Here is an 11,563-nt window from a genome sequence, read left to right on the forward strand (position 1 = left end):
CTGCTGAGCGGAGAGCTCGATCCCAGGACCCTGGGATCATGATCTGAGCCAAAGTCAGACACTTAACCGACTGAGCCACCCAGACGCCCCCATTTTTTTTATTTTTAGATTGATAAAAGTCATTGTTAAATTAATTTGCCCAATTCCTGTTCAGCCAGTATATTTTAAATAACGTTTTCTTATGCCCTCCCTTTTAGTCAAGGTTCTTGAGATGATTCTGTAATCAAACCAACCATGGAAGCAATATAAGCAAACAACCTTCTTTTTTTTTTTTTAAATACTGTATGAAATTGGATCATGTAATAACTCCCAAAAAGTACCATCAATCACAGTTTAAAAAAGAAAAATCTGATCTAATGTTTTTTTTTTTTAAAGATTTTATTTATTTATTTGAGAGAATGAGAGAGAGAGAGCATATGAGAGGAGGGAGGGTCAGAGGGAGAAGCAGACTCCCTGCTGAGCAGGGAGCCCGATGCGGGACTCGATCCCGGGACTCCAGGATCATGACCTGAGCCGAAGGCAGTCACTTAACCAACTGAGCCACCCAGGCGCCCCTGATCTAATGTTTTAAAGAGAGGAGCCCAGTGATTCTCGTAAACGAGTATTTCAGAAGAGCGAGGTCCTTCTGTAATGACATCACAGCAAGGAACTTGCACGCCGCTTTCCCCTGAGATATCTGTGTTGGGGAGGCTGAAGGGCTGGGGCCTTAGGCTGCCGCTGGGAACCACAGCATGAAACCAAGAGCGCCAAGGTGCTGGGGTGTAACGTGTACTGCAGAGTCTGCAGCGCTGACAAGAGCGTCCCTGTTGTGCTGAATAAAATTAATTAAGAGGTCAGAAGATAAATCTGTGAGTTTCCCGTGTTAGGAAAGGCGTTCTGTGAGTCATAGCTAGAGCCGGCTTGGGACCTGGGCCAGAGAGGACTGTGTAGTTGTGTGTTGTGGGTGCCGGCTTGCAGGGGCTCGTGTCCTGCTTCCCTGCAGCTGGGAGCAGCCAGTCCTGCCTGTTTATTCCTCGAAAGCTGCTTGCGACCATCCTGATGGGTTTCGTTCCCAGAGGCGCCCTCAGTCCATGTCTGCCGTCTCCTGGGAGCCACAGGGGACACACCGGCACCCTTCATCCTGTCTGCGTGGCACGGGGACTGACAATTTTGTTTTCTTCAGTCTTTTTTGTGTATCTGCCTTTTTCTGTACCTGTGCATGGTTCCAGAAGTGCTGATTGCTGGGCCTGGTGTGGAGCCAGTGCTTCTCCATTCTAGGGACGCACTAAGTGGCCCCCATAGCTGAGAACCACTGAGTCTCGTGAGTCTTCCTGGGCGCTCCCTATGGTGTGCGGGAAGCACCTCGGCGGAGCAGGTGGGGAGTGCCGGTGTGCGTGGTCCCTCCACAGTGCCCCCCACAGGCCGCACGGTGGAGACAGACACTTGGGACCCCTTTACCTTGTTCTGACTTCATAATGACGAAGAACAGTAGCAAGAAACCCGAAGTGCACCAGCAAACGCTTGGTGTTTTACTAAGCCTTATGCACCGCTGTATGATTTGAAAACCAAATTTATTTTTGAAGAGGTAGTTACATAGGCACTGCCTTATTTATTTAGTCAGGAAATTATCCCACGGTAACCAAAACAAGCTACTTTAGAAATTATGACATGTCATTACTCAGGGGAAAAACAGCCAAAAAGATGAAAGTTCAGTTTTTCTTTAAACGTGGAAAGCTGAGACCGGTTTCACTAGCTCCAGCCTCCCCTCAGTGCTCGCTCACATGGAGACACCTCCCTGTCTTCCCCCCCCCCAGCCCCCGCAGCTGCCTGCCACACCCCTGCGGCCCTGGGCCCCCTCCACTGCGGAGGGTCAGCTCAGGGGTGATTTAGCTGGAGCAGACCTGCTGATGCACCCCCAGTGTCCCAGGCACACTGCGGGTCACACAGCTTGCGTGGGGCTCAGAGTGCCTCCCAGACATGAAGCGTTCAGGGAGCTGTGCTCAAATCATTCCCATGCACCCCAACTTCTCCCCATGCCTCTGCCTGCACCCCACCCAGGATGCTCTTGTTGGTTCACAACCAGCTGACGGTGGGCTCGTCAGGGCTGGGGTAAAGGGAACTTCCACTCTTAAACACTGTTGTATTACTATTAGACATTTTTACAGTAACTTTATTATTCCTATAATTAGTTTTTAAATTAAACTGAAAAGAATGAAAGAGGCTGAAGACAAAGAAGGATCTCAAAGCCTGTTTGATCCTGAACCATCACCTTCATAGCAGCTTGTGTGGGTCGACCTGGCACGTTTTGGGTGTGGTGTGGTGCCACAGGTGTTTGAGGGGAGGGGTAGTGCTCTTTCTCGACCTCCTCAGACTCTTGTCTTCTTTTGTGCCCTGTGAGGGTCTCACCCGGACCGCCCCCCACACGGTGTGCAGGTCTCAGCCACCGCCCCCCCCTCCCCGCAGGTGAGCTGGTCTCACCCGGACCACCCCCCACACGGGTGTCCGGGTCTCAGCCACCGCCCTCCGCCACCCCACCCCCCCACCCCCCGGCGCGTGTGTACAGGTCTCAGCGGGACCCTTGAGGCCCAGGCTGCAGGGAGGTGCTGGGATTGCCCTGCCTAGGGTAGAAAGGAGGGAGCTGTCCGTGGTATTTATCTAGAAACCAGTTTCCTGGGAGTATCAGGCCTTGATGTTCAAGCAGGAGCCAGAGCCCTGGAGTCCATAGCCAGGCCGAGTCTCAAGTCTCGCAGTAAAAGGTCTTTCCCCGTTCTGCTGCCTGATGACCTTGTGATGGCGAACCCCCATCACTGTGGAGTCCCAGCGTCACCCAGCTCTTCTCAGGATCACCGGCACGGCCTGTGAACACGGGGACTGGCCGCGGTGTGGCAGGTGGTTGAGGAACTGCGCAGCGCAGCCGGCTCATCACGGGGAGGCGGGCTTGGGGCACGTGGGGAGGCCCAGTTCCGCCATCTCTCCCGCTCTCCTCCTCGGTGTGCTTGGTCTGGAGTCTGCTGGTCAGGGGATGGGACTTCATTAGCACCACTGGTACACTCTGTAGATTGTGTTGACCACTAAATATGGAGACATCTGTTGTGGCCAAACTGCATGCGGCTTTGGGAATCGTGTATATAGCACATATGTTTATTTGGTAATAGGAAATCTAGGAGAAACTGCTAAGAGGAAGAGCTAAGATTCAGATGATGTATAAATTGCCATCTTAGCATTCCATTATATGCTTTGAAACAGATGTGGGCCCCTGGTCACGGCCCTTTAAAGGAAAGGGGCCATGTTCCTTTTCATACAAAGAAAGGATTGAACACATTTTTTTCTGTATTATATAACAGTCTAGAAATTCTCAAAAATTGCATGTGATTATATATTGAAAAAGGACTATTTCCCAGTCTTAAGCATAGGAAACTGAGACCACAGATGTTTCTCAAGAAAAATCTTATTAGAAGTTGTAAAAATACTATATTCCATGTTTACCTTGTTACCTGCCAAAAGTAAATATAAATTTTATTGAAAATACATGGAATTTTTCATCTTTAGGTTTTTATATAATTCATAACACTTTTTAAATCTTAGGTATGCACAATAGAGAGGGGTCTCATCAATTCCAAGATTACCGGAATCAAATAGAAACTGCCAATCTTATAATTGAATTTGTTCCTTGTTTAAAAATTCTTTCTACTTTGGAGATTGGACAATGATTAAAAGTAGCAGCCCTTTTAAATAACCTTAAAAAAAATCCCTAACACATAGTCTAAATCTGAAAATGAAGAAAATAGAGTTCATCATAATTTTTAAAGAGCTCTATTGATGCAACGTTTGCAAATCCCTAAGGCCCAAGGAAAATAATCTAAATGGTTCATTATTTAGCTTATTGAACTTTGCTGCAGTTAGGTTGACGGATGATGGCAATGCTTCCCCATCACCAAAGCACCGTTTTAAAAGCATTTTTTATTGAATAAAGTGCTTAGAATATTGCACCCTGGAGCTTTATTCAGGGAAATGGCTCAGTTGATGTTTTCTGTTTGACCTCAGCTTTGACCTATCACAACATGGATGGTTAATAAGCAACATTATCATTTCAGAGATGTCACTGGTTTTGTCCATTCTGCATCAACACTCTGCTCTTACAATCCCTACGTGTTTATGGCTCTTGTGTTCTCTTCGTCTTTAGAAAGAATGTAATTTAAGTAGAATGTTCTTGTTTCTGAGTCCCTGGTATCACAGTTGCAATTCTTCACAACATAAGTGGCCTTCATTTTCATTTTCCTGAAAACAGAAAGGATCTCTTACCTTACCTACAGATGTGCACAAAGGAATGTTTTATACAAATAATGAAATTCTGGGGGAGTTAATGTTAAATCCTTAAAGGCTCTGTGAGGTACAGTCATGAAATACTTGCTGGGACGTGTCATCGGGGAACAGCGGTGATACTTTAAGGTGTAGCAAGCGGTGGTAATAGTCGAGTGTCAGTAACTCATCTTGTATTCACCACGTGGAGCCCACTGATGCCCTGTCCCTGTTTCTTATGATAAGTGATCAATATTTCATTTTCTCTGAGAGAGTAGAAAGTTTCACTTGCCTGTCGCTTTATCTCTAGAGCCTGAGCATAGCAAACTGCAGCTTAGTAAACATTAGATGTTCCCTGGAAATTCCTAGACAGAATTAAGACCCATCCTCCTTCAGTTGTGGTGTGTCCCGTGCGAGACCCCGAATGTTGTGAGCCGTCAGAGCGGATATGCGCTCCGTGGGCAGAGCCTTGGTGCTCACAGTCCCTAGCTCCAGGGATCAGGGCACACGGTGACACAAACCCTAAAGGCCTCTGGCCTCTTTGGGCCCAAAAAGACTGATTGGCCATGATTTTTAATGACCGCTTCCTTCTGAAAACTAGCTGTTTACTGGTAATATTCTTCTCCGCACTGTGGCAAGAACATTCTGTGTTTACATGTTATTTTCAGGTATAGATATCAGCTCCTCACTTGGACATTTATTTGCAAGAATCAGCTAAAATTTATGCCAAACCGCAAGTGGATTATTTAAGTATGGAAGTCTATACCGTCCTTAATGGCCTTGCTTTGGGGTTTCCCAAAGCAAGCTGTCGTGCGTGGGGTGTGTCCCGTTGTATACTCGCTGTATTGTGCACACTCAGTGGCGTGGGGCTAACTGTGGTGTTGCATTAGTGCATGTGGGGGCGGGCCCCCGGCTGACGGATGCCCCCTCCCAGGAGCAGCGGACAGTGTGTGCACAGCCGACCGTGACTGCTGATCGGAAAGTTTTCCAGGTGATCAGACTGCATTTCATGTTCATAATCTGCCAAGTTATAACAATGATGGTAATACCACACTCAAGAATGAAGACAAGTCTGTGATCAGGTTATGATCTATCAAATGCCTGGTGAGACAGGCATCCCTGGCTTATACCTGGCAGGTATGTGTATGTCATTGCTAATATGATCAAAGAAAGTTCTCCCAAGCTTTTCAGTAATGGCACAGAAGCTTCTGAATAATGGAATTGTAGAGAAAGACTAACGTTAAGATCTTGCCTCATATTTTCTCTCCTACGGAAGGACCCTTGGGAACACCTTCCTATACTGGTTACTTAGCGTGGAAAAGTGTGATGTGTACATAAGTTGCCTGTGACAAAGATTGTGTGTTACTAAGTGGCCTGTGGATGAGATTTAGCCCAGGCTCCCTCTTACATATATTTTTCATATTCACATTTTAACTAATTTTACCTCTGTGTTATTGTCAGTAGTTACATTGTTAGAAATTTCTAAAAGCTCAGTAGTCATGGAAATAGTCATTTTGAAATGTATTAAGCCTTTAAGTTTAGAGTTATCTTTACATTTCAGAGAATGATCTCTCAGCATTACATGCTGTTAGAACGTCAGGCAGCAGCTTCCGGAGGAACATGGCAGCACACAAGGAGGATTTGATAAACCACTTTCCCCACGTTTTATTCCAGTACTGACAAAACTGCCAAAACAGATCAAATCAAGCAGTAGCACTGGAAACTTCCTTACTAAAGAACCCATACCTGAGCACCAGGACAATTTTGTGTTCTGTGGGCCACGGATACAGGGCGAGGGGTGCTAGATGGCCCACCATCACAGAGAGCATCCCCCGGGAGCAAGAAAAGACGTGCACCCCACCTCTGCCCTCTGCCTGAGTTAGAGGGCCTCACTGATGGAGAAGGCAGGTGGCTGTGTGTTCCCTGCTCCTGAGATAATTCTGAGCCAAAGACCTGACCGTTTCTACCCAGCCCTCAGCAGCTTTGTATGTATGTCCTGTTAGTACAGAGAAGACAACCAAAGAGAAGCCCTGGTCAGGAGAGGCCAGAGATCCAAAGCGACGTCCGTGCAAACACTGAACAACTCCCGCTCGCGCTCCAGCTCCCAGGGCACGGCCAGCAGCATGGTGGGGGGCACGGCAGACGGACCTGCGTTCCCCTTGGAGGACGTACCCGGGAGCACCTTGCAGACCAGACGAGAATGCTCCCCAATAAGAAGAACAGTAAGTGAAGTCGCATCAACTAAAACATTCAGAAGGATAAAACAAAACCAGAGGAAAGTAGGAGAAAGAAAAGGTAAGGAGAACAAAAAGTCATGATTGAGAAGCCAATAAATTCAGAAATTGTTGGCAAAAATCAAAACAAAACTAATACAAACCAGTGAGTGCAAACTAAGTGCAAAATTAACCCAACACAAAACTTTTCTGGAACAAGGAAGGATATTCCAAAGGTTTCGAAATCATTTCATGAAGCCAACTTAATTCTAAATTCTAAAATCTGATCAAGATAACATAAATATACACACAGTAAGAAAGAGATTTACAGATGAATCTTATGACCATAGAGACAGAAATCCTGTAGTACCCACAAACCTACAGTATGTTGAAAGACCATGACCCAGGAGCATTTTTCCTAGGAATATGAGAATGATACAGGACATACATTAGCATGGCTCTGTCGGAGTCAGAAATCACTTGATAATCTCACTTCCATTAGTGAGTGCCTTAAAAAAGGCATTTAAGTTAAAATTCAGTACCCATTCCTGGATCAAAACAAACAAACTAGGCCCCTCTCCACATCTAGTAATAGTCAATGCAAAATAGAGAGGTCCTTTCCTAGCATGATTCATGATACCAGTCTTAAATCAATACTCACCATCACACCAGATAAACTCTACAACCGTCCCAAGTGAAGAATAAAACAAGGATGTCTGCTAACTGCAGTACCATTTCATACTGTCCCGGATGTTCTATCCAGACAGTGTGTCAGAAAAAAATCATTATCGTTATTACAAGGAAATAAAATTACCGCTTAGACATGACATGACTGTATATCTAGGCAACCGAAGAATCATCATTCAGGAGACCCCAATAAAAATACACAAACTCATAGTTTCTTATATATCAACAACCACCTGCTGCATTGAAGATGATGGCCCATTCACAAAGCTACAACAATAAAAATATTTAATCATGAACTTAAGTAGAAATACGTCCTATGGGGGAAAAAAACCAGCTAATTTTAAAGCTGTGCTTCAAAGCACTGTTATTAATGCTTTACCTACATCAGTCTTCTAACAGATTCTGAAAGAGGTGTCCTCATTGATTGTTCAGGTAATTGTCAGCCCTGGCTCCCGTTCAGAAACACCTGAGGAGTTTTAAACCCTCCAATGTCTAGATTTCTTCCAAACCTACTGAAACTAAATCTGCAGAATGAAACATTCTTCACCAATTCCTTATATTATTCCTGATTGATGTGTTTTAAAAACAGTTAATTTCAGTAAATGTGAGGGTTGCGGTGTACGTTGCTTAATTAGTTAAGTAGGTACACATGTTCGTATTAGACTGTTCTGCAAATCTACGTTTTACCAGCATGGAAGAACCTCCTGTGAAAAGCACTGTGCCGGGAGTCTGTAGTCTTGAGTCCTAGAAACCCCTCACCCCTGTTAGGCCTCCGTTACCCATCAAAGGAGAGCAGGGCTGTCTATTTATGCCTGTACCGGTGATACCCCACCTCTCCCTCCCCCCAGCTCCCTCACAGTTACTGGAATACCCAAAGCAGTCTCGGGCCTTATATCTAATTGAATGTGATTGCAATTGCATACCTTCCCACATCCAGGCCCAAGTGGCTTCAGGTGAATTCAACCAAACATTTAAGGGGAAATAATACCAATTCTATAGAAACTCTTCCCAAATACAGTAGGGAAGAAACACTTGTCTGTGCTAAACTGACACCAGTATCAGACAAAGGCATCACGGGAGAGCTACAAACCAAATCACTATGAGCATAGGTGCAGAAATCCCACAGAGTGGGGGCAGGTAAAGCCCAACAGGAGGTGAAAAAGATAACACATCCTGATTAAGTGACGCTTACCCCAGGAATGGAAGGTTGGTTTGACAGTTGTAAATCGATCGATGTAATTTCCTGCAGACTATAGGGGGAAATCCCTATGATCATTGCAGGAGCTTCATGGGGAAAAACACTTGGCAAAAATCCAGCGTCTGTTTCTGATAAAATCTCTCAGTAAACTAGGAGTAGAAGAGTTTGTGCAGCCTAATAAGGACATCTTTGAAAAATCCTGCTGTTAACATGATACTTCATAGGAAACAATGAGTAAGTTCCTTCTAATGTTTGGAGCAGGCAGAGGAGGTGTCCTCTCTTTCCACGCAGAACTAGCCAGGGCACTAACACAAGAAAAGAGAAATAAAAGGCATACAAGCTGGAGAAGAAGAAATAAAACTGTCTTTTTTGGTGGAGGATATGAGTATCTTCATAGAAAATCCCAAAGGCTCTACTAAAAAAAAAAAAATAGTAATGTTTAAGAAGTGAATTTACCAAGATAGCACATCATAACGCCCATATACAAAAATTACTTGTATTTTTATATACTAGCAGTGAGCAATTACAAATTGAGATTTTTTTAATGTACCATTTAAAATGCACCAAAAGCACATGAAATACTTAAGGATGGATCTAACCAAACATGCATAGATCTGTGTACTGTCAGCACCGAGACAGTGGAGAGTTGAAGAGGGCCTGTGTGTGAGGGCGCATCGTGCTCACGGACCGGAAGACCTGTTGCCGAGGTGCCGACTGATTTCCTGCCAAGGAGGTGCAGTGCAGAGGGGGTGATGCTTGAAGAAGTGGTGCCCAGAACAACGGGACTGTCATACGCAAAGCCTCAACTAGTATCTCTCCCCATGTACAAAAATTAAGTCAAGGGGCACCTGGCTGGCGCAGTCAGTTGAGCGTCTGCCTTCGGCTCAGGTCATCATCCTGGGGTCCTGGGATCGAGCCCCGAGTCAGGCTCCCTGCTCAGAGGGGAGCCTGCTTCTCCCTCTCCTCCCGCTCGTGCTCACTCTCTCTGTCACTCTCTCTCAAATAAAATCTTTAAAAGAATTAACTCAAATTGGTCACAGACATATGAAAAACCTAAAAGTATAAAATTTCTCGAAAAAAAGTCTATAGGCTTGAGTCAGACAGTGATTTCACGGGACACAAACAGCACAGTTTGTAAAAGAAGTTGATGAATTGGACTTGATGGTAAACATCACATTGTTCAGAGACACCATTAAGACAAGGACAAGCCACAGATCTGCAGAATATGTTTGTGAAATACATACCTGATCAATGAGTGGAAACCAAGATACATGAAGACTTCTCAGAACCCGCTAATGAGAGAACTCCCCCCACACAATTCAAGCGTTGGCAAGAGATCGAACGGCACCGCCAAAAAGAGATATTGACCATATAAAACCATAGGAATAGTGAGGCTTCGTGCATCTGTCAAGTGACTGGCGTTTTGTGGGCAAAAATTGGCTGAAAGGTAGACTGGCAACTTGAGGGGAAGAGAGACATTGCTTAGACCCCAGGCCAGTGACACTGGGCACCCGGGGGCATGCCGCTCACGAGCAGGTGCTCAGGACTGTCCCGTTTACGCTTAGGCGTGTGTCATAGGCGCCCGTCAGCCCTCCATTCCAGATAAGAGGTTGTTAGTTCTCTCTTATTGAAGGAATGTTTGTGCTGGCCCCGACCAGTGAGCTGGGGGAGAGTGAGCCCGGTAGAGCTCGGGGGCCTCAGGCATGGAGGTCCTCAAACCACCGCGGGTTTGGGTGTGGAAGGTGACACGCAAGCAGACCCGTCGACGTGTGTGTGTTGTAGTGAGTGCCACAGCGGAGGGAACAGGTGGATGAAGGGGAGAGTGGGAGGGGGCCAGGACAGGAGCCCCCCCAGGCTGGACTAGGGATGCTGGACTCATATCTGACCCAGCCGCTCAGCTCAGGAGCAAGACAGCCCCCACGTGTTACTGTTCCTGCAAACCAACCACCCAGCATGGATCCTGGGGGGTGGCCGGTGGGGAGGAGTAGAAAAGAGCCACTTGAGAGCACTCCTGGTGCGTGGGTCTGGAGTCGGGGGCTCACCCAGCCTGCGGAGCGTGTGCACCCTGGGAGGCCGCCACGGATGCCCCACCCCAGGCAGTACAGTCAGCCACGGAGACCACCCTTCGCTCAGCAGCCTGCGGGGGGCGTGTCCACCCCTGCGGGGCTGTCCCATCGTCTGGTGCTGAGTGGGGACCTGAGAACATGTGAACACTCAGGCCCCTACGTCCTCACTGCCGTGGGAAGACCTGCCTGCCTTCAGTTCTGCCACATCTAACGCACAGTCTCCACTTGTGGCCCTGGTCACCCCGATTCAGACACGCAGATCCTTTCTAGGACCAGAGATGTTGCCTTTCTGGATGGCTTTCCTTAATTTTAAAAAGCAGTGAAAAATCCTGGCATCTCCATGCGGCTTTTCAGTTCTCTGCCCAACCTGGGAGTTCCCTCTCCTGACCCGGTCGGGTGGTCCTGGGGAGGCTCAGCTGGCGGGGGGGTGGGGGGGGCGCGTCGCTGGTGCTCGGTACACACGTATTCTGCATGTGGTCAGACACGCGCTGCAGTTTGGGGTCCGCGAGACCTTCTGCCGGCCTGGGTTCCCCAGCAGGACTGCGCAGCCGTCAGACTCACTTCCTGGCGGTGACCAGAAGAGGACGAGTGGGAGCAGTGTAAGGGGTGCCCAGGCCGGGGGTCCCTCCCCGGGGGTCCTGTGGACAGCGCTCACTCATCAAAGCAACGATGCGTGACACCATGCACGGAGCGCTGCCCACCCAGGAAGCCCACCTGAGCCTTGGCGTCCAGGGTTTTCACTGGGGGTCATTCGTGTAGGTGCGGGTGACCCCCACATGGCTGACCTTCGTTTCCAGCCCCTGCAGGTCAAGGGGACACCACGAGACTGGCGCCCCTCCATAAAGCAGAAGGATGGTGCCGACCACGTGTAGCTGGCCCCCCGTTCCCAGGGCTCGTTCCCGCGGCGTGGAGGTCACCCCCAGAAACACAGGCCCAGCAGGCCATAGAGTCAGGCAGTCACCCCTACGCAGGGGAGCGTTCTGACCTTGCATTCGCTCCCCGGCAGAGGTCAGGGGTCACAGCGTGCTCTCCTGACTCTGTGACCCCATCTGAGGCAGCTTTGGGCCTTCACTGTTTTCCGGCAAAACATTTCTAGACAGCAGTTTCTCACAGTATTTGAC

The sequence above is a fragment of the Eumetopias jubatus genome, unplaced genomic scaffold (assembly GCF_037043125.1).
Source record: "Eumetopias jubatus isolate StellerSeaLion01/CBP00866 unplaced genomic scaffold, mEumJub1_p1.0 scaffold_84, whole genome shotgun sequence".
Taxonomy (NCBI): Eukaryota; Metazoa; Chordata; class Mammalia; order Carnivora; family Otariidae; genus Eumetopias; species Eumetopias jubatus.